General features: G+C 43.7%; 1 protein-coding gene across 1 annotated transcript in view; it reads right to left on the bottom strand.

Annotated features, from left to right (window-relative positions):
• Skap1 (src kinase associated phosphoprotein 1) overlaps nt 1–24,029 on the bottom strand; it is a 291,122-nt gene that overhangs the window by 191,750 nt on the left and 75,343 nt on the right. The window lies entirely within an intron of this gene.

The raw sequence follows: 24,029 nt of genomic DNA, 5'->3' as shown, positions 1-24,029 counted from the left end.
TGATGATAAAGCAAAGCCAGAGGAAGAAAAGAAGCCATGTCCCTGGGGCAGATGGTGAAATGTCCTCAGGAGACAGTATCAGAGATTTGGTGGGGAAATAAGACGGTCTCCAGAGAGCTAATGGATTTTCAGTACTGAAAACACATGTGAAATATTTTGCTTGCAGAATCCATGTGATACTTAGTGGCTTTCGGACACTCAACTGAGAGAAAGAATTAGTTTTCCTCTTAGGTGACTAGAAAGTGATCCTTGAAGACATTAGCTTAATAGCTTGGGACTAATAGGGCACAAAATTCAAGGCTTTGTGATAGAATACCATATCTTTACCTTTAAATCTATTTACTCTTAGATTTTGTGTGCTTATATGTAGGTGCACATGAGTGTGTGTGTGCATGTGTGTTGTACATGTGTATGTGGAGGCTAGGGGACAGATTCAGGTGTCATTGCTTAGGAATGCCATCCACTTTGAGACAGGGTTTCTCCTTGACTTGGAGCTCACTGATCTGGCTAAGAAAGGCTGATTGACCATCAAGCCCCAAGGATCTGCCTGTCTCTGCCCTCCCCAGCCTGCACTAGGATACAATGAAACTTACGAATATAAAAAAATAAATGCCATAATCTTATAACCCAGAAACCCCCCACTCGTGAACATTTGCCACAGTCCCGCTCTGCAGTTTTTGCAACCTGCCTTTTGCCTATCATATATCACGAGCACTCTCCTATGACAATAATGACCCTGTACTGACAACGTGGGTTTTAATGGCTGCACGGTATTCCATCACACGGCTCTCCTGTAATTTGTTAAAGCAATCCCACATGGAAGCAGTGAGTTTGTTCCCAGTTACTCGGTGCCCTGGGAGCTGCATTCGCGTATTTCCCTAGACTCTATCCCCAAACCCAAACCTCCGATTATGAAGATCTGCACACTTCCAAGGTTTCCAAAAGAAGTAGCTTTCTGTTTTTGAATTCTAAGATAATAGAAATGTACAAAACTCCTATTTGAAGTAAAAGTATGCCAAATATTTTAGTGGTTTTTGTATGGTGGTTTTTATATTTATTATCGTTTTGTATGCATGCAGAGAAGTATATTTCCAGAAGTGCTGCTCACCACATGTGATCCCCTATAACATACTTACTCTGAAAAAAAGTGAACAAGAATGTATGGTGGCATATGCCCACAATCCCAGCACTACAGCTGGAGGCATGAGGATTGTTAGCTGAGCTGCAGACTACACAGCAAGACTCCACACCCAAACACACACGATCCCCACTTCCCTCCCTTCTGTAACTTTAAAGTAATCTATAAGCACCACTTCCAGTGGTGGCAAAGGCTTCCCTGTGTGGTAGTGCCTTCATTATTTTTCCTTTTCCCCATTTTTTTTGTAAGCACACCTGAAGTGCACACCCTTAAGATCCTTGCGTCTATTTATTCTCATATACTCAAAACACATTCCCCCATCTGAAGAGACGGCGCGGCAGGAAGATTGCTTGCTGCTCTTCTAGTGAACCAAAGTTAGGTCCCCCAGCACCCATCTTGGGAGGCTGCCTGTGTAACTCCAGCTCCGGGGGATCTGATGCTCCCTTCTAGCTTCTGAGAGCATCTGCATGTAGGCGTGCATGCTTGCACACGTACCAACAAACCTTAAAGCACATCGCTAAGAAGCAACATGTTAAGTCTAAAGGGCATGAGCATTTGAGAGCTTCCTGCATTTTCTCCGGGTTCCCCCCTGGAGAAGTCACATCTCATCCGTGTGTGGCATGAGACCACTTTCTATGCTTTTGTCTCACACTGAGCAAGACGCAGTCTGGGCCAGCTCAATGTATCTCCATTCCCCTTTAAGCAGTAATTCAGGCATCCTGGGATTCTCGGGCTCCTCTCCAGGGTGGTGACCCCGCTCCGGTCTCCCAGCAGCACTCCTCAGCACCGTTCATCTCGTTTTGCGTGACTCAGTGGTGGACTCACCCACACGTAGTCTTTCTGACTCCTCTGTGTGTGTCATGGAGGCCAGGATCATGTCTAGTGATGCCATTGCCCCAGATGCATTTTAGGCCTCAGCTGTCATCGGCTGGATACCTCCCTGTACAGGCTAGTGTTGGAACTTCTGACTGTTTCAAAAGAAAGCACTGCAGGCTCGACTTTGGATTTCAATTCTTTTTTTAAAAATATTTTATTTTATCTTATCTTATGTGTATTTGGGGGTGGGGATATGTGCACACGTGAATGCAGGAGCCCACAAGAGTCCAGAAAAGGGCATCAGATCCCCTAGAGTTGGAATTATGGGCTGTTGTGAGCTGCCTGACTGTGTGCTGGGAATCAAATCCAGGTCCTCTGCAAGGACAGTAACTGCTCTCAACAGCTGTGACATCTCTCCAGACTGGATTTTAATTCTTAATAAACCCAAATCATAGATACCAAACAAAAATAGGAATTATCCAAGACTATTGAAGTATACAGAAGAACCCACTGTACACGATGGTTCAGTTTATAATGTCCAACTTTGTGAATATAAAAACAATTCACATTCTAAAAAATGTTCATGTATATATATATATATATGAGTATTTTGCATAAATATATATCTGTGCACCTTACGTAAGCAATGCCCTCAGAGGCCAGGAGAGGGCATCATATGTCCTGGGCCTGGACTTAATAGACGGTTGTGATCCGCCATGTGGGTGAGGGGAATTGAACCCAGGTCCTCTGGAAGAGCAGGCAGTGCTCTTAACCACTGAGTCGTTGTTCCAGTCTCCATATTCAGAAGTTTTAGATTTTGCCTTTTCTGAGTTAAAGTCATGTAGCATGACCTTTAAACTTTTTGTGCTTTTTGAAAAGGCGTGTGCGTTTGTGTCGTTCATGCACGCGTGTGGGTGCATGTGTACAGGAGTGTGCCCATGGGTGTGCCTCTTTGAAGGATCACTTTCTTTCCTCTATTACGATCCCCCTTATTCTCTTGCGGCAGGGTCTCTCACTGAACCTAGAGCTCACTGATTCAGCTGGACTGGCCAAATGGCGAGCCCCTGGTGTTTGCTGCCTCTGTCCTACCCACCAGGGCCGAGTCACAGAGACACCACCTAGCAGGCTATGGTGTGAGCGCTGCGGATCCAAACTCAGGTCTCAAGCTTGCCCACTGAGCCATCTCTCCAGCTACACCCCGTTTCCTCATGCCCAGCGGGCGGCAGCTGTGGTCTGCCACACTGATCACAAAGGGTGAAAAGTCCACACTCAGTGGTGCCCAGTGTCACGGCCACATATTAAACGGGTTCTTAAACGGTTTTTCTTCAGCTGGTGTTGGCTTTATTGGGGGCACAGTTCTGTCATTGTCAATCAAGACACATCTCTGAGGGAGGCATTCATTAGGAACATTTAAGGAAGCCCAAACTGGATCTTCCCCAACTTTGACCTTTCTATTTCAGAATCTTTGCCTGGGGGGGTGGTGGTGGGGTGTTGCCATACATTTATAAAGCCATTGCTGGAAGCTGCTTTCAGTTTGGAAGAGAACTTGTTCATTAGTTTACCCAAACGCCCTTCACACTGTCAGCTACATGCTGTATGGATCACTGTTGTGTGTGAACAACATACAGCTGTAAGTTACAAGCAAGGAGGGGACAGGGGAATGTCAAAGCAGTTATGTCATATTAACCACGTAACACGTGTGGCCGTTCCAAGGTTGTAAAGCGTGGGTACGACGACCTTTATTATAAACAACCTCGTGATGCATGGTCTCTTACACCACACATCTTGCTCCTTGCTAGAACTGTCCTGATAGAGGAGGGGAAACACCTTCCTTTGTTTTAGCGCATGCCAAACTAATTAAAATCAGTGTCAAAGTCTCTCTGTCCCAAGTGAGTCATGAAACCCTGGAGAGTTCATTTGTTTCAAAACTAGGAGAATAGAAACAATAACAACAACAACCAAAAAAAAAAAAAACCGGAAAGGAATTCCCTGGCCTACGGGCGCCTCTCTGGGTCCAAGGGCTCCAGCTCTCCAAACTTCCAGAGCTCCAGAAATGAACTAAAAATTGAGCGTCTGCCACTGTCTCTCTGGAATGCTGTCCCCTGGCCCTGCAGACTCAGCACCCTGTTGTCCTCACTCTGTTGCTTCCGTGTGGTTAAGTGGTTTATCTAGGCAAAATGAAAGACTCTAACGCCGCCACTCTAGCTCACAATTCAGGTGCAGGCCTTTGATGCAGTCTCTATACAGCCCTGGTTAGCCCAGAGCCATTCTGTAGCCCAGGCTGGCCTCAAACTCACAGAGATCTATGCTTCTGTCTCCTCAGTGCTGGGGATAAAAGGGTACAATACCGTGTCTGGACCATGTTTACATCTTAAATTTTAAGTGTTTGTCTTCATACTATGTTGATTATAGATTAACACTCTCAGAAGGGCGTCAGAAACATTTCTTTTCTAGATCATTCTCGGCTCTGGGTATTACAGCACTTGAATTCTGAGTACTAGCAATGTTTATAGACTGCTCCAAGCTTATTATAAGGTCTCAGATCTAAAGTCTTTTTTTTTCCCTCCAAACAAATATTTTAAATGAGAGGGAAATGGAATGGGGCAGGGTGTTGCCCAGGTGGCAGAGCGCTGGCCTAGCTAGCATGCACGAGGCCCTGCTGGCTTCAGTCCCCAACGCCACACAAACGTGGGGTGCTATCACGTGTCTGTAGTCTCAGACCTTGGAAGGTGGGAAAGAGGCTCAGAACTTCAAGGCCGTTCTTTGCTTCAGAGAGATTAGGGCTAGCCTGGGCTACATGAGACTCTTTTAAAAAAAAAAGAACCAAATAGCAAAGATTTTTGTTGTCATTTAGAAGAGGCGCTGGACTAGGGCCCCAAAGAGCACCCATTGCTCTTTTTTGATGCTTAGGATTTTTTCCAAAGTGATTACTAAATATTATGCAATAGAAAATACCATGTTGTCAGTACAGAAAGGCATGTATTTCAAAAACCCTAATGACACAAAAAGCTCATTGCAATTTAGATTGGGGTTCCCATACATCTCTACCTTAATTTTGCTTGCTTGCTTTTTTTAAGCTTGGCCAATAATGGACATATCGTGTTGTAAAAATCTCGTCAAATCTACATGTTGTCCCCCATCTCTTTCTTTTTCTTATAACTTATCTGTTGGGGATCTGGGGTGTCTGCTGGCAGCGCTGCTCTGTCTGCCTTTCACGAAATGTCTCCTCCAAGCAGGTCCCCCTGTTCTATGTTCTTTTCAATGCAGTAGTTGAACTCGGGGGCTTGGTAACTCATTGACCTTAGCTCCTGAATCTGGAGAATGGGTGCCCACCCATGAAGGTAGTAGGACTCACCATTATGTCCACAGTTACGGTGGAACTGAAGACCAAGGACCACAGTGGACAGACAATCAAGATGCCCGACCCCGTGACCATCTAGCCTTGTTATGGTTCCAGCCCGTCTGCACATATGGTGTGTGTGCAGATGGATCTCAGGCTTAGTGACCTCACCGTGACAGAAGGAGGTCACTCCTCTCAGGAGGTCGCGGTACGGGTTAAATGGGGTGAGGCATTCAAACAAGATTCTTAAACTGTGAAGTGCTATCAAGTGTACAAATTGGTGACGGCCTAGTCATTAGCAGAGGCTTAAATACTTGTATAATGAAAAAATATTTTAATGTGTTGGAGAATCTATCTCTTGAGAAAGATTAGCCACGGCACTGACTAGAAGCAGGAGATGCAGTGTTAGACTTACGGAGTAATTTCAGGGGACTAGACAGCATGCCCGTTCTGGGAAGCATACAGACCCGAGCCTCTCATTCAGGGAACTCTTGAAGGGGATGAGAGAGTCCTGTAAGATTCTACACACCGCAGACATCACAGTGCTGTTTAGACAACTTATGCCATAGCCACCTCTCAAAATGCCGAGTCATGATTTGCAGCAGGCAGACGCCAAGATGCCGAGTCATGATTTGCAGTGCGTGGCTAAAGAAGTGATGGTTTTTATCTGCCTTTCAATCTGTGAAGTCCATCAATCATGGATTCCGATGCTGTCCTCCGGAGCCCTCTGCCAGGTCTCATCCCCTGTCCTGCTCCACATCCTGGTTCCCTATAAATTTACCTGAGGGTCTTCCTGCTGCTCGTCTAGTGTGCCTCTCTGACCTCCTCAGTCGAAGCAGCGAATGGCTGAGAGTTTCTTCCCTCACGCCCTTGCCCACAAAGCTTTTTTCTTGTGCCTCTTACAGGCAGTTTCTGAAATATAGCCAAAGGTTCTCTAGGCTGGTCAAGTGACAGCCATCTTCCTACAGCTACGCTCTCCAGAGTGAGACCACTGTCTTCTCAAGGATAGATTTAGATGAAAGTTTAAAATTAATGTAATTATTTTTGTCGACAGTCATACCTGGGGATGGCTACTCTCGTAGATACTGCAATCGGTAAAGGATGCTTCCATCTCTCCGGAAGGTCTCGAGCATCCTTCCCTTCTCTGAAGTCTAGGGAGACAAGGTACTATAGCAACAGAGGAACGAGCTTGGAAGTGAGATGCCTTTTTGAACACTGGACTTAAAACAAACACTTGTCTCAGTGGAGCTGGGGATGTAGCTCAGTCTGCCGAGTCCTTGCAGGAAACCGTGGGTTCAATTCCCAGCACTGCATAAATCAGTTGTGCAGGTGTAGACTTGCAGTTCCAACATCCTGGAGTTGGAGGCATGAGGGCCAGAAGTTCAAGGTCATCCTTGGCTACATAGCAAGTATGAAGCTAATCTGGAATACATCAGAATCTGTTGAAAAAGACAGGGGGTGGGTGGGAGTGGGCAGGAGCCTCAGTGCCCAATACAGCGTCTGCAACGGGCATGTGTTTAATCAGTGGCCGCTCTGTTAACATGCTACTGCCTTCTCTAGGCTCACCAGAATGTCCGAGTTTTCTTTTTAGCAGGTCGCACAGTCTCTGGAGGAGAACCGAGACATGCAGCACCTTCCTGCAAGGCAGTGTGGCGTACTGGAACAATGGTAGGCTGCAGAACTAACGAGACGTGTCAAACATTGCCTTTCCTGCGTTCCTAGCTGAGGGACCTTCGACAAGTCAAGCTCTTGGATGCTCAGTTTCTCCATCTGTGATATGGGAACGCATGCCGGCTCTGTACATCGTGGTGCTTAGAGGTAAATCATGTAAAATTACCATGTCCAGGATACGGTAGCCATCCAATAAATGTACTGCAGACAGCGGCCACTCTCAGTTCACTTTCCAGACACCACGCGTGCAGGAAACTGTGCGCTAAGTGGTTGCCGTGACAGATACTGAAGGCTGAGCTAATAAATCTCCTGTAGTGGGTCTCGATGCATTTGTTTAAACATTTCTTCCTCAATAGGGCTTTCTCTAGTGTCTCTGGAAGGCACCAAACTAAAGTTTTTTCCTCAGTGGTGTTATCAATTCTATTTATAATAGTTCTCTTAAATTTACAGGATACGGAAGGAAAAATGGAATGTTCACAATTCATCAGGCGGGCTTTAATTCCCCATTCCTCAGTAGTTTTTACTACTACGAAGGCATTTATGGAGCCGTATACTCGAATGCAACCGCGAAGACTGGCATAAAAAATTGTCACCATCACTGTCACCAACGAAGACTGCGGCTTAAAATTTTGCCAGGACAGCAAGTTGGAAATTTCTGCCACCAGAATATAATTCAAAAGTCACAACTTGACAAAGGGGAAACAAAAAGCACACATGTACACACACAGAGAACCCACCACTAGAAATTAAATCTACGCAGCGGATATTAGAGGGCTTGCGGAGGAGAGGTGAGACATCCAGCAGTCTTGGACACTTTTCTGCGCTTCTGTCCCCTGGGCTTCCAACTGTGGGCACACCTGCTCATCACACTTGGTCACACTTGGCGTGATGGTGCTATTCACTAGAGCTGTCTTGTTCCATCAACCGTGAGAACACTGAGATATCTCTGGGGCACGAGGGTAGAGAGGTGAGTCACCAATATAGTAGCCAACAATTCCCCAGAAAAACAACAACAAAAATGCCAAAGAGCGACTGAGTAGCCAAATAAAGACAAGGATGAGTTCAATAGCCCGGGCGGTCCCGTAGCAAGGGTTCCGTTATCATTGAGCACATTTCCTTTATCTCTCAGAGACAATCAACCCTCAGCCAGAGCAGTGTAACCTTAAACCCTCATAACTCAACTTAACGTAGTGTTAAAGTTTGGGGGGATATTTGTCAGCACTGAGGCTGATGCGATCAGTCTGGGGAACCCTAGAACAAAGAGCAGTGGGTGCAGAAGGCGTCACCTCTGTGTACATTCGTCTCCTTGATGAACAAGGAGCTATTAACAGCAGAGAAGGCGCTATCTGGGTGAGGAACGATGCGGCTGCTTCAGCTGCTTCTCCTGAAAGCGTGGAGAAGAACACAGAGAGCAGGGAGTTAAGAAGCAGTTTTTGTTACTGGGAGAGCATGGATTATTTTAAAGTAATGTCATTTAATTTGGTCAAGTATATAGACACATAACTGTTTCTCAAGGGCAACCGGAAATCAGTTTGAGACATGAATCTGCTTTGATTTGCTCCCTGAACTCCTTACGTCAAAACACTAGATAAGTTATAAATAAAATGCAAGTTGTATGTAAGTTATATAAAAAATTTATATAAGATGTGAAAATTCTAAGAGGATTAAACATAGCTTTCATACAAAGTTTGGGAAGAAAGGTCATACACACCCTGCTTACTAAGAGTGCTTCTTAATAAAATGTTCCTGGGGGCTGGAGAGATGGCTCAGAGGTTAAGAGCACTGACTGTTCTTCCACAGGTCCTGAGTTCAATTCCCAGCAACCACATGGTGGCACACAACCATCTATAATGAGATCTAGCGCCCTCTTCTGGGGTGCTGGTACACATGCAGGCAGAATAGCTTATACATAATAAATAAATAAATCTTTTTAAAAAATGTCCCTGGAGGATGCACTAGTTTCATGGAGCATGTGGCTTTTTGAAAAAGCAGTCATGACCATCTTCAGACTCTCCTTGTCAGTGACAATATCTTGTTTCAGGGTGCTGGGATTTTAACCCAGGACCTTGAACATGCTATGTATATGTTCTGCTATTAAGCTTTCCTCCAGTCCCTAAACCGTACTCTGATTAAGAGCTTCTGTACCAAATGTCATTTCTAACCTCGTCTTCCTAATACAATTTTGACCATCACTTAACTCACATTATGTCCTAAATCAGCCACCGTTGTAAATGACCCTTAAATAGAAACACCGCCTGCATTGTGTTTTTTAACACCACATCTCGTCTTCAGCTTAACTAATGTTTTAAAGCACATGAAAAACATTACATTTCTCACTTAAAACAATTTTCTTTAACTTTAACATTTTTTATATCATAATAGCTTTAAGTCACCAATAACATTTATGAAAGGCTACCAACAAACCTTTCTCTGAATGCAGCTTGTTGCGACGTATGTTATGTGTGTGTTTATTTCAGAAGTAAGATTTTATTGTTGTTTCTGCCGGCTAGTTTGACTTCCATCGTTCCTCTTTAAAGCTCCCTGAACTTGCTCAACTCTGAGCTGAGCATTTAAGTTAGCATCTTAGAAACCTAGAAACTTTCACCTAACAAACTTATTAAAATACATTTCAGCAGCCCAGATACAGACAATTACATAAAATATCTGCTTTTGTCATTGAAAAAAATGGCCAGTATATTTCATTTTAAAAGGATAGTAAAAGTTTCTTAATCAAAAATTTCTCAAGGATTTTTTACCGCATGGATTTACTGTGGACTGGCTGCATCTGCAGGGCCAGTAAAACTGCCAGCCTGCCTCGGTCAATATCTCATATCAAGACACCGCATTTTAGAAAAATCTCCCTGATCGGGTAAATATTACAGGATATATCCCTTTCTAACTCTGCCGATATAGCTCTCATGCAGACGTTCATGAGAGCTGAAAGGATTGAGGGAAAAATAAAACCCGGCTGCTTTCTAGGTTTTTTAAAAAATTCTTTATTGGAATTTCAATAATTCATTTAGCAGAGTGTGCAAAATTTTCACAGAATCTTTTCTTAATTTTATCCTTTTGTCGTATATTGAGAATCATACCTGGCATGCTCTTAGATCACTTAGACCGAAAGCCATAATACGTTAGAATTATTATGAGGGATAGCTTGGGCATGAGGCTGAAGAACATTCGGAGTCAGAGAGGAGTCAATTTCTTGCTGATTCTATATGAGAAAAGTCAACTTTCAGTTGGGAATCTTTGGCTTGTTGCTTGTGTGGTGCTAGCCAGGGTCTCTGCAGCGACAGTGACTTTTGCTGCAGTCGTTCTCCCATTGACATGCAGGATCTCCCAGCACAGCGATCAGGACTGAACTACAGACTGGACCACAATCACATTACCCAACTGCCAGAAATGACCCAATCACCACGGCTACGATTCCAGCTGTTCCTATGATTTAATTACTTAAAAAACAAAAGCCAGAAGGAAAATTTAAGAATTTAAGGAGAGTACAAGAAGCAGTTAAGAAAAAATGGGAAAGGACGGTTAGCCCGAGACACAAAATGTAACCCTCTAAGAGCTCGTAAGCCTTGTGTCTCCACTTTCAGAGTTTCCAGATCTGTTCAGTGGAGCAGCCAAGTCCTAACTGAACTGAAGCTAACATCGACTTTGCTGCTCTCTGTCACAACTCCTCTTGTATCTGACAGGCAAGGTCATTAGTCTTGCATATACCTTCCTCTACCAAAATCAGACGAATGAGACAATTAGACAAGGCTGGCTCTTTACAGCTGAAAATGTTTCAGAAGGAGCTAGACGCAGGTCTCTTAATGCTTAACGAAATCTATCTAAACGAATCAATATGTCTACAGTTCAGAAATCACACTAACATTTGAATTTTTATTCAAGAAACAAATACAAACGTCATAAAAAAGAGCCTGTCCCTGTTCCGCGACCTTTAATGTATCTCATTCCCAAATAAGTAGGAGAATGCTAATGGATTCAAATTAAAGGGAAATACACTTAAAACAGAAGATCATCAAACTTAAATAAATTCATTACTTTTGAAGAGGCAAGGCACAGATGATTCTGCATAAGAAGCTTCTTGCATTTTCCTAGTGTTCCTTGGAATCACTCAGAAAGCTCTCTGGGTTTATAGATGAAGGCATTTGCACACGGAAAGAGACTGCAAAGGGGGAGAGAGGCCGCCTAATTTTCCCTACCAATACTACATTAGAGCACACGGCAGTTGTTTAGAATAAGATGCTCAGAGAGAGCTCACACGTGGTTCCCCAGGACTATCTATTCTGTCACTTTTGGCCACCACACCTCACCCCGACACCTCCTCATAGCTGTGAGAGGCCAACCTTCGCGAAGAATTTCTGCCTTATATTTATTCATTATGATTCTCTGAGAAACCGATATTCTATTCTCCCTAATTTTAATGCTAAAAGAAAGAATATAAAACCTTAAGGTGATTAATACATTTTACTTAAAAGAATAAGTGTTCTACAACGAATCTTTTCCAGAAGAAAGGAGATGTTATACTTTGGGGCATTTATGTGGAAATATTTAGATGCAACTTAAAATCAGAAGCTAGGGAAAGTATACGTAAGAACAGGGACCATTTGTGGAGAACAAACCGACCAAAATGGACATGTCAGCAAATGCCACAGGTGTAAACAAAGGCTGCTTTCTGCCTCCCTGCTCAGGAAGGAACGTTCAAGTTCTTATAAAACAATTTAACTGCCTCACAGAAAATGCCGCCTTTACAGGAAAAAGAAAGCAAATCCAGGAGGAACCCAAGACACTAAACACCGATCACAGTCGGTGGTAAAGCCGGTCAGCTGACCTGATTATGGATAAACCTCAAAAATGTAGTATCGAATTACTGTTCTTTTCGAAGTGTAAAAATGAGATTATTACTATGAATAACCACAAATGCTTTGCTACCGGCGGCTCTTTACGGGTTTGTTCAGTTTTATTCTCCGGTGCTCATAGAAATGTCATTCCAAAACAAAAAACAAACAAAAACAAAAAACAAAAACCCAAGTAATCAAGGTTAGATTTTTTTATTCGTATGTCTTGAAGGAGAAGCACAGTATTTAATAAGACTGAGTTGATTTCTATGTCTTTGAGACACAATTATCACCTCTTGGTGGGAGCGCACGTTTCCACTCCTCCACCCTGCCTAAGTCATTCTTCTCTGCCCCCTCCTTGTGGCATCATAGCCCACACTCTGTCCTGGAAAGTCAGCCAGTACTTGGTGTTACAAAGCGTGTTACAGAAAGTTGTTTCTAGAATTCCCGGAACTGTCCCACGGGGACCCATCTTCCCATTAGAAAGTGACCTGAGCAGAGGGAACTTGTCCCCACCACTTCTCAAGTTCCGGAGAGTCCCCAGAAAGGGTGTAAAGGGTTCCACAAAATCAAACAAGCCTCAGTCAGTGCCTGCTTTCCATCCAGTGACTGGTCATCGGATTTGACTAGAGATTTGCTAGTCTACGGTACAGCTACTTTCGCTGGTATCTTCTGGAACAAATATAATTTTGGGCTGCCCCTCGAGCTGCCTACCATATACTAGGACTTTACAAACATCCCAAATGTATCTACTGAGGAAATTGTATGATGATTATAACTTAAAAATGATAGGAAATGCAGATGTGATTAAATGTATGTTAGGAATGCCAGCCTCTCCCTTTAAAATTGACAAGGAAAAACAGCTGGAAACTGGATTTAAAAATCATGTCCAAGGCCTCCCTCATGTATGACTGAGGAACATAAAACTCTCCAGATGATGGTTGGTTTTATATGACTTCCCCTAACTCAGGTAACTAGTATACACTGAAAGGAAGCTGCTAATAGAGTAAGTACTCTTTTGAGTTTTAAAGCGTTTATAAGAAAAATAAATATCTTTAAAAATAAATATTTTCAGTATGATACACGCGTGTGTGCAATATGTAAAATTTTAAATTATTTAATCCAGTTCTCATATTCAGTGTTGAAAATTTATCAATCATAGTCTCCCCCTGCCCTGACGTGGCAAGACAAATCCAGGAATGCTTGGAGTGTTGCTGTATTTTACCACAAGAGGGCGCTAGAGAATTCCGATCGCTTCCAAGGTCTATAAAACCCTTTAACTGCTACTTTATAGACATTCAATTACAACAGGCCATAATACATTAAGGCATTAAAATATACATATATCTCAGCATATGCCACAGCACACGCTACACGAGTGTGCTCTCCAGATGATCACCAGCGCCAACATCAAACCAACGCTCGGGCTTCTTCTAGTGCTTCGTGCAAGATTGTATTCTTCGGCCCTCCCCTTTCCAAAAGGCAGCTCTGTTGGAGAGGGGATCCCCTTGGAATGGAAAATATCACGGCAGGTGATAAATACCCAGTGACCGGAGGGTATGGCAGGGCGGAGCAGGCTAAGGACAACTAGAACTGAAATTTATGTAGTTTGGAAAAGAGAAAACTCTGGGGATAAATGTTCACCGTCTTTAAGACCTTCTAAAGGTAACACTAGAAATGAATTAGGGGAATTACTCAGTCTCGGAAGATGGTGCAGATAAGAGCAATGGCCTGAAACCAAGAAAGGAAAAGTTTAGGTTAGACATGAGGGATAAATTGCCAGTAATAGTGGGGTGGGAAAGACGTCCGGCAAAGGAAGGATCCCAACCATAATGGCTACATTTGATAATTAATTAAATGAGATATTAGGAAGAATGATGTGACTTCATTAGATGGGCTAGATTAGATAACTCAGACACTTTTCACCCTGAGCTCTGACGCTTGGCACACGGCTTCAGCGTTTGCAAATGTCTTCCAGCGGTGACAACAGCCATCTGCAGACAGAGCTCACGACAGCAGCTAGCCCTGTGCTAGCAAAAGAAAATCCAAGGCTTTATTGTAAAATGACATAATTGTAAAATTGGGCCTAAATGTCAGGGCATTCTGTGAAAAGATGCTATGCCATGTCAATTACAGGCTAAGCAGTTATAAAAAAAAATATTTCAGCCAACAGTATAAAGGCTTCTCAGTGGAAATGTCCTACAAACAATTTCCCCTAAAATCCCAGTCGTTTACAAGTCAGAGACTCGAATCTGCATAATCTTTGCTTCTTGCTGATGGGTCTGGGCTCAAAGCCCTTAGGGCACAACATTGAAAAGAAAAAGGCTGTTATTAAAGTCCGAGAGGCAGGTTAGAGCAGAAGGGGTTAGAGTTTGTGCACCCAGCAATCTTTGTCCAGTCCACCATGATATTCTGGTCAAACCAGAGCTTCAATACTGGTTAGTCAATCTCTGTGTGTGTGTCTCTCTCTGTCTCTGTGCTAGAGATCAAACTCAGGGCCTTGTCCACTCTAGACAAAAGCTCTACCTCTGAACTATAGGCCCAGCCCAAAGAAATTTTGTACTTACTTGAACATGAGGTCAAAAGAATATATGGCTAGCAGGAAAGCAAAGATGATCAAAGAGTGAAGAGTTGAATGTGAGTGTGTGTGTGTGTTTGCATATATTTGACTTTCGGGAGTAATTTCTCTAAATTGATGTGAATATTAAACTTTGAAGTGAAAATGGTCAACATTTTTGGAACTTAAACAATGACAATCTAGTTGTTAAGATACCACTGAGAGCTTTAGAATTTTAACCACAATTGCCATGGGCCCAGTAACAAACACTGGCGTGATGAAACGGTTTCTACAAACCAGAGGCTATGCTGAACTATGCCGCATTCATGGAAGCCTAGAACAAGGTAATTCAGCAGGGTGCGATGCGATTTCCCTACAAGGGCATGCAGAGATGCAATCCTTCCCCCGTCACTGGCATCTGCACCACCATGGGCAGAAGCAATGGAAGCCCTACACGTCTGCCCCGACTGAGATGACCAGGGGCAGCCTCAAGAGTTATTTACTGTGCGAGGAAGCGATCACTATTAAACTCGTTACTTGTTGATGAGTTTAGGCTTTGGAGAGAAACTGACAAACAAAAATATACTCCAGGCGTTATGGAAACAATCTCATCTGCCAAGTCTCTCTTGAAAATCAGCCACTTGCTCTTAAAAGCTCTCAGCGTTCTCCCACTAATTCGAGAGGAAGCTCAATAAATGTTTGACCTTTCTGGAAAAGACTTCCAAAACCACTCTGGCCAGAAGTCAAATATTCTTTTCCCTTTCTTCCAAAACATTGCAGGACCCACCAGCCGGTCCTTGCTGTGGTCTCTGCCCCTCATCATCGACACTCGTCTCTACATCATACACTCGGTGGCAAGGAAGTCTCAAGTTCCTCCCTTCTACGGAAAGGACTTACTGCTTACTTTCCTTTTGGATCCCATGTGCTAAGCCCGTATCTCAATAAGGATGTTCAATATAGAAATATTCAATAACAAACCCTTCATTGGTGGTATATTAAAATCTATAAAATGGACAAAAGGACCCTAAAGACAACCAATTAGTCCAATGTTAAATCAATTCAGGAATTCATTGTATTTTCTCCACAGTTGTGTTAGCGTTTATAGAGGCTTTGAAGAACGTTTATAAAATACACCATCCTGAGTAATTCTGGGAAAAGGTTATGAATATACAGATGAAAGATGTGTGTGTCTGAAGAAATTCACTACATCTTAAGAGAAATTAGTTCAAGAGCCAGGATTAAGCCGGCAGGACTATTTGAGCATCACCCTGAAGAACATGCTGGGACCATACAGATGAGGGAGTTCTCACGGGTGAGGAGGGAATGACAGCCCCACAGATGTGACTGCGGTGCCACTTGGTAGCTATGGGAGTGGGGCCTTCTTTAAAATTGGGTTTCCTCTTTGGTAAAGCCACACTCCATTAAGAGACTGATAAGCATCTTCAGGGTCTAAAGCTCCATGATTTCACGTAGAAAGTTAGATTATGTTAGCAAGTTACTGTTTTGTTTTGTTTTCTGACAAAAGCAGCCCAGTGGAGGACGACCCAGAGCCAGCGTGCATGAGAGTGTTTACAGGGCACTGAGGAGGGTTAGAGTTTAAACACACACCCGCAGCTGGGTATGCTGGGCTAAAGAATGAAAAATGGGTTGTTCATAGACAGATAATTGTTATTGTTTTTTAATTCGTCACGAAACATGTATAATCCGTGGTAATCATTTGTTCAAGTTATATAAATTACTGTCAAATTTGAAACCCCGTTCGTCATCTTCATCTGTGATTTATACCAGACTACATAAACGACATGATGCCTTAGATCTAATAAGACATTTGTCTTCATGAGGAAGGCCACTGCGGTCATGAGTGACAGCTTGCTAACCCTTATCACGGATAACTCAACACGGAGTCCCCACTCCTCTCCGTGATCTGAGATCAGAAGGACTCACCTGAAGCCCACAAAACTTCTTCAGAAGCCCGCCATGCTCCTCAGACTGGGGGCTCACTAGGGAGTGTGTTCTTGGATCCCCGGATCAGTCATATAAAAGACTTTTATGTTCCTCCCCAGCCAGAGCCTCAAACGCACACGTGCGTTGCTTCTATTTGTGTTGACAGAAGCCATGCGCCTTTCTTTATTCAAGAGAAAAACACCGTCTAGCTAACAACAAAGATGGATGCAATTATCTGGAGAAGAAAATGAAAATGTGATCATTGTTTATTTGAATTGTGGATGCATGCATGTGGGTTTATTTATTTTGGATCATTTTCACTATCTTCGTGGTATAGAATAAAAAAGAACTAAAAACTTTACACATGTTCACACAGTTCATATAATTTACACACATGCAGGGGGGAGAGAGAGGGAGAGAGGGGGAGGGAGAAGGAGAGAGAGAGAGGGAGAGAGGGGGGAGGGAGAAGAAGAGGGAGAGGCACCTCATTCCATCAAGGGAAAGGAAACAGTTTTCTCTCTCCAGCCCCTTCTTCCTTTCCATCTGCTCAGGTGCTGTTCATACTGGGGTACTGAGTACTATTGGTCCTGGAGACCCAATGACTGAATCTATGCTAGGACTCCAACATTTCGGGTAAAGTATCTCAGCACACATCTTCCTCTCAAGCATGGACAGATTTCACCTACGAACGATCCTGATCAATGAGGTCATGTGGCTCTAACCCCTACATCATTCATTCAGATCCCTCAGCAAACCTTATCGAGTGCTGTTATTTACTCAGTGAGCCCGGATCACGGAAACTGGTCTTTCCTATTTGGCAACTATGGAGATGTGAAACTGGCTTGTGGGAAGACAGTTTTTTATCCTCACCGAGTACAAAATCTTTGGGGAGAGGTGTTACTCTCGTAGCTTTAGGTGGCAAAACTGGCTCAGTAAGCGGAAGTTACCACACAGAGAAGAGAGAGTAGAGGTTCAAAGGCTTCAGCCCATCAAAAGGAAATCGTCTCTGGTGACTAGAGTTCTTTCTAGAACTATAATTTTGAAACTGTAGGACAAAACAGAAAAAGGAGTAGTCTACAGCTGTAATTGGAGATCTTAACACTACCGTCCCAGCAGAAAAAAGAGAATTTAGGCCACAAGAGAACCAAAGAGCACCATTTATACCTATGAAAACAGGAGGAACATATCCAACCAGTGCTGGAAGAGATCTACAGCACTGAAACAAAATAAGAACTGCCAAGATACAAAACAATGTAGCCTGTGATCTTAGACTATATTATAATAAAATTTAGAATTCAATCATGGATAGTAGCATTTAAAAAAACCCTAGAGCCCACAACAAAACAAGTTAAAATAAAAATCAGAACGAAAGGGGCTTGAGAGATGGTTTAATGGTTAAGAGGGACTCGCATTCAGTTCAGCCAGCACCGCTGGTGACTGGTGTGGCTCACAACTGCCAGTGACTGGGGCTCTGGGGAATCCAGTGCCCCCTTGTGGCCTCCACAGGTACCTGCACTCACACGCACATACCAGTCTCGCCCCGTATATTAAAATAATATGTATTTTTAAAAAACATTTCAAAAAGCACCACAGATGCTTCTAAATAACATATAGGTTTGAATTCTGTGGGATACTCAGAGAGCAGAGTTACAGGGTAAATTTCAGCTCTGGATAATTTTATTTGCAAGTTAACACTGTATTAATGGGAGAAAGCAATAAGGAGAATGAGTTGGAAAGCCCAAAGAATAGGTAGCTACTGGATCCGGTGGGACCCTGACTCCCCCGCATGGACTTGAGCACTGTCTCCTTCAAGCCTCACTGAGGTGGCACTATGTCCCCCTCTAAGCTTGTCTGAAGACTAAACAAGCTGACCCAGGACAGCACCTTCTCACACCTCCCAGCCCAGGACTCTCACACCCAGACCCCATGACTCGGACACAGCAAACAGCAGCACAAACTTGAATTCTCCCGCCCTCATTTAGTCAATGCATTCAAGCCCCTCTTCCTTCTCTGCAGCCACACATCCACAAGGTGGGTGGATAAAGGTCGTAATCTTCTGTTTTTAAACAGGGTCTCACATAGTCCGGCTGGCCTCAAACCCCTTATGTGGTTAACGTCTGAACCTCCTGCCTCTGTCTCCCGGCACTGGGATGGCAGATGGGTGCCACCATACCCAGACCTAAGTCTTTGTTTTCATTCTGCAATACCATCAAGAGGGTTTGAAATACATTCGGTTCTAATGTCTCTTTTTTTCCTTGATTGAAAATTAGAAAGTACTAGAAAGTTAACTCAGTGGTGAAATACTTGCCTAGAATCTGAAGGCCTGAGGTTGAATTTTCCAGCACTCATAAATAATAATAATAGTAATTAATAATAATAATAACAACAATAAAATTACAGCCCACAATAACTAACAAAAAGCAGGTCTATTGCTGTGTATAAACTTTTTTTTTCTAGAATCCAGAGCTTCTTGCATGCTCAGCAAGTGCCCTGAATTCCTAAGACTGTTGTTCACAATCATAAATCCCAAAGCCACTCTCATGGAGAACTTAGATGAAAGCAGAGAAATTTAAAACTAAGAAAGGCTGAAAGCAGTGCCACTAAGATCCAATTCTAGAACATTCTTTGTACTTTTAAATGTGCTTTTCAAAAAAAGCATGGAGTTGAAAATGCCCACTATTGCTACCTGGCCAAATTTGCAGTTTCTTATAAATCAAGTATGTAGTAAGTTTCTCATTGAGTTTTTGTGGTTAGTCATTGTTCTCCTAGAGTTTTCCAGATCTTTACATTCCCAAGTCGTTTCTCACCCAGCAAGAACTTTCTCTGACCTTCCAATAGTCCTGGGTAAAACTAGCTGCAGATATATTCTCACTTCTCTACAAATACATGTGTCTAACATTTTCATTTGAATAGAATACAGTTATATATAATAAACAACACTATTGCAGATTTTTTATTTCTTTTAAAACAATTCATTTTTTTTCTTCCTTCCAGAAGGAGTCACTGCACTCTGTTGCATGCATAAGCACTTTCCCTAATCCGTCCTTGAAAGAAATGTGTAGACAGGAGGTTCTTCCTTATCCTAATGAGGGAGGTTTATAGCCACATTCTAGATTCTAGACACTAAGATAAAAGAGATGCTGGGCTCTCGGGTGATGGTTTTCTGTTCCGTCACTGTATCCGGTGTTTCCTACTTCCCGTAGTCAACGCTTTCTCCCTTTCCCGATGTCAGAAATCTAGACGGCAGCCTGTGTTAGCAAGACTGCATCCCAGTGGCAGAGCTATGTTCCACGAGCGTTTCTCCACAGGATATAGCCTGCCAGGGACTGCGGGCTTCACACAGGAAAACAGAACTGTAATCAGGCCGCAAAATATGCTCTATGCACGGTTTAGTCTATAACCTTGGTATTCTCTCTCGCTCTCCCACCCCATCTCTCAGTCTCTCTCCCTCCCTTCTTCCCTCCCTCCCTCCTTCCCTCCCTCCCTCCCCTGGACACCTGGCCAGAATTCCTTGCACTTCTGGGTCTCTTTGCAGTTTCCACAAAAGCATGCTCCAAACACGACATGCACCGTGGTTATTGCTTCTTATCAGCAAAGCAGTGGGCAGACGGGCAGACTGTGTGTTCTTTAATGATTCTACGTTAAGGACACTGTCCTGACTTGGGAGAGGCGGAAGAAAACAACGTGAAAACGTTTCGATGGTTTCTAAGACAGATAAAATCCAAAAGCTTAAAATGGCTGTCACGGCAGAGCAAGTTAACCCTGTTTTCTTCCCCGAGCAGCACTGTGGCTATCTTGTCTGCTGATGGAGTCTGTGTGTGTTTTCCAGAGAGATGGTGAGCACATGAGGACGGGAGCTGCCCGCCTTTGCTCTGCGTACCCTTCACACGGCGCCATGGACTATAAACAAGTGTTGTTAAGTATACAGCACAAAGCATTAGTGGCCTCTGCAATGTTCAGGGTAATTAAATGGAGTATAAAAGTCTACCCCAAGTTCCAACCCTATAGCCCTCTCTCTAATTCCACAGAACATTTACGCATCTTTAACTCTCAGGAGAGGGCAGCATCCATTTTGCCTGCCACACATCAAGGGCTCCTGTTCTGTTCCTGGCTCAGTGCTCTGCAGAAACTCTAACGCGGTGTCGCGCGCTAGGCAAGTCCCTAACACACACTCGTCTGCCTACCCCCGTCTCTGCCATTCACCAAGTCACCTGCAGGTTCTTTACCTTTCGTGCATGGACACAGAAGACAGAACATCTCAGCAGTAAGAATTTCATATTGCTAATATAACCAACTGCTCTCTTGGGAAACCCTTTTTTAATATTTAATTTTATTTGTAGCCCTATACATGCGTATGTGTGTAATACCACATGTGTGTGGATGCCTAGGGAGGCAGGGGCAAGCATCAGAAAACTGGGGCTGGAATTACAATTACAGGTGGTTGTCCATCACTCAACACAGATGCTGAGAACCAAACTTAGGTCCGTGGGATGAGCAGCAAGTGCTCTTAAGTGCTGAGCCCTCTCTCCAGCCTCTCTTTCGGAAGATGTTTATGGAACAGACTTATCCACATTGAGATTATCCACATATAAGTGTTACTCTGAGTTTTTTCCCAGTGTCAGGGATACAACCATAGTCCTGACCACACTACCTAAGCAAGAGCTCCACCATGAACTATACTCCAAGATCCAACAACACACTTTGAAAATTCAACTTCTTTAACAAAAATATTTGTGCTTATGCAGGGTGCATGCATGTGTGTGTTTTGTATGCATACACATGTGCACACAGGTGACCACTTGCATTTATCACCTGCATGCACATGAATGTGGAGGTCAGAGGTCGACATCAAGTACTTTTCTCAGCCACTTCTCCACTTTGTATTTTGAGCCAGGGTCTCTCAGTGAACTTGGAGGTCACTGATCTAGCAAGACCAGGTGTCAGAAAGCCCCAGGGATCTTCCTGGCTCCACCCCCAGCCACTGGGATTGCAGGTATGGACCGCATCCTGATGGAGGTGTTGGGTGGCTAAACTCAGGCCGGCATGCTTATCTAGCATGCACTTTCCCAAGGGAGCCATGCTCCCCCCCCCCATTCCTAATGAAAGGATTTTAAGTGTTGAGTGTACTGCTTATATAATCTGTAGGGACATAGCCCCACCCATTGGGGGCGTGTTCGCCTCGGGCTAATGTTTACGGATAAATCTGCCGGGCGTGAGCCCAGCAGCCCTTTTTCTTTTGCTCCGCCGCGGGAACCTGTGGTCCTGTAAGTCTATTTCCTTATTCAAGCTGTATATATCTATATAATCTGTCTGCATTCATTTGCACCGCCACATTTTGGTGCCCCACGTTGGGCGCCACTCTGTTGTAATAAGAGCGGCGGGGCTGCGTCCCCGGCACCCGGCCGCCCGCATGGCTAGCTTATGCCCCGAAATAATTGCATGGAAACTGTATTTTTTTAATCACTGCCTGGCCCATTATTTTTAGCCTCTTATTGGCTAGCTCTTACATATTGATCTAACCCATTTCTAATATTCTGTGTAGCACCATGAGCTGGCTTACCAGGGAAGATCTTAACCTGCGTCTGTCTGGATTGGGAGAATCATGGCGACTCCTGACTCGGCTTCTTTCTCCCAGAAATCTGTTCTGTTTACTCCACCCACCTAAGGGCTGGTCTATAAATGGGCCAAGGCAGTTTCTTTATTAAATGAAAGTAACTTCTCCATCAATAATCTGAGCCGAAGCATGTGAGGGATAGATCCAGCTGTGAGCACGTCTTAGGTAGGGCAGGAGTAACAACAGTAGAGTGGGCTAGTAATAGAGCCTCTAGAGCCAACACACACGGGTTCAAACCACAGCCCTAATACGCAACAGTGGTGTGACCAGGTAGGTCTGTAAAGTGAGGGTAACACTAACGTCTACCGCTAAGGGCTTCTGTGAGGGTCAAACAACATATCCGAGGTGCTTAGAACATAAATTCAAGAAACATAGGAAGGGCTCAATAAATGTCAGCTTTAAGCATTTTGATTTATCCAGAGAGAGAATATGAGTGATCTCTCTCTAGGATATAAATAAGCCCCAGATTGCTGTGGGGTTTTTTTTGTTTGTTTGTTTTACAAATTTCTTTACAATTTTTACTTAAATATCTTAGATGTTTTTGTCCAGTATTCTCCTTATTTTTAGGAGCTCTCTTTTGTATGCATGCTTGTATTGCTATCTTAGGGATCAAAACCAGAACCTTGCATATATGTTAGGCAAGTATTCTACCAATGAGTTACACCCCCACCTCTAGGTTCTATTCTTCATCATTCAAGCTAGCTTCTGATTCTTGCCATAGTGTCACATTCTAGTTGATGCCTTTTCAATACTCTTCTCCTCCTGTCCACCACCTGTCCTCTTCTTCCTCCCCTTCCTCATCCCATCCCCTTCATCCTCCTATCTCCCCTTTCTCCTCCCAACCTCCCCTTCCTCCTCCCATCCTCCTCTTACTTTTCCCATCCTCCCCTTCCTCCTCCTGTCCTCCCCTTCCTCCTTCAGTCCTCCCCTTCCTCCTCCAGTCCTCCCCTTCCTCCTCCAGTTCTCCCCTTCCTCCTCCAGTCCTCCCCTTCCTCCTCCAGTCCTCCCCTTCCTCCTCCAGTCCTCCCCTTCCTCCTCCAGTCCTCCCCTTCTCCTGTTCTCTTCATATCCTTCATATCGTCTTTCTCTTCTTTCTCCAACCTTCTCCTCATTTTTTGTTTTTCTGGAACAGAATCTTGCTGTAGCCCAGGCTGTCCTAGAACTCAAGATCCTCCTGCCTCACCCCCCAACAGGTATGTGCCACCACCCTCAGCTCACACTCAGCTCACAGTACCCCTTCTAATTTGAAGCTTTATGGTGGCCCGAGAAACCAAAACACTGCTATACAAATTCATAAGATAAGGGTTTCCACCAGTGAGGACCTCAGGGACACTCCGGAGAATAGGAAACCTAAGTGTTAACTCAGAATTCATTGACATCTAGTTCTACTTTGAGGTCTTTCTGGCTCACTTATTGTGTCCTCAGCTGTATTCTGGAAAGCTGGAAATACCAAATAAGTGACCTATGAGTTAACGAGGCACTATTGTTCTGATTCTGTCAAGCATTAGATTAATCAAAACCAAATGAAATGTTAGTTTCTTCACGTCTTGCACTGTTAATTTTCTGCAATTATTAATCAGCTATCAAGGTAATTATTAAGCGTTCAGTCCAAACAGTGTTTTTAGTGCAGTACCTGCCCTGGCGTGGATCTTACCGACTTTGAGCACACGGGTATCACTCACTCTGCTAGCATACAAAGCTAAGGCAAGATAAAAATATTCTTATGCAATTCAATCCATTGCTCTGAGGCGGAAGTCATCAATTCAACGAAAGAGAAAAATAAGACTCATCAAAAAGCCTCCATGAAAGAGCAAGTGATAAATAGGTAACGAGAGAGGAAAATAGGGAGTGTGCATTCTTGATATTTAGAGAAAAAAGAAACAGAAGACTATGGATTCACAGAGAAACAAGGAATAATTTACCAACTTTATTCCCAGCCCCGAAGAATAGTAAGTACCCAATTTACTATTCGGTTCAGGAACATCTTCACCCTTTCCTCCCACTGGAAAGGCATGAGGGGGTTTGATAAGGACACCGTGCACATCGCGATGATCAAACCTTCTGCTCCTGTGGCCGGATGCCAGGAGAACACAGCAACCTCCCAC

This window comes from Chionomys nivalis, chromosome 7 (assembly GCF_950005125.1).
Source record: "Chionomys nivalis chromosome 7, mChiNiv1.1, whole genome shotgun sequence".
In the NCBI taxonomy this organism is placed as follows: Eukaryota; Metazoa; Chordata; class Mammalia; order Rodentia; family Cricetidae; genus Chionomys; species Chionomys nivalis.
Note: the sequence above shows the minus strand (reverse complement) of the source record. Positions and strands in the feature narration are given on the sequence as shown.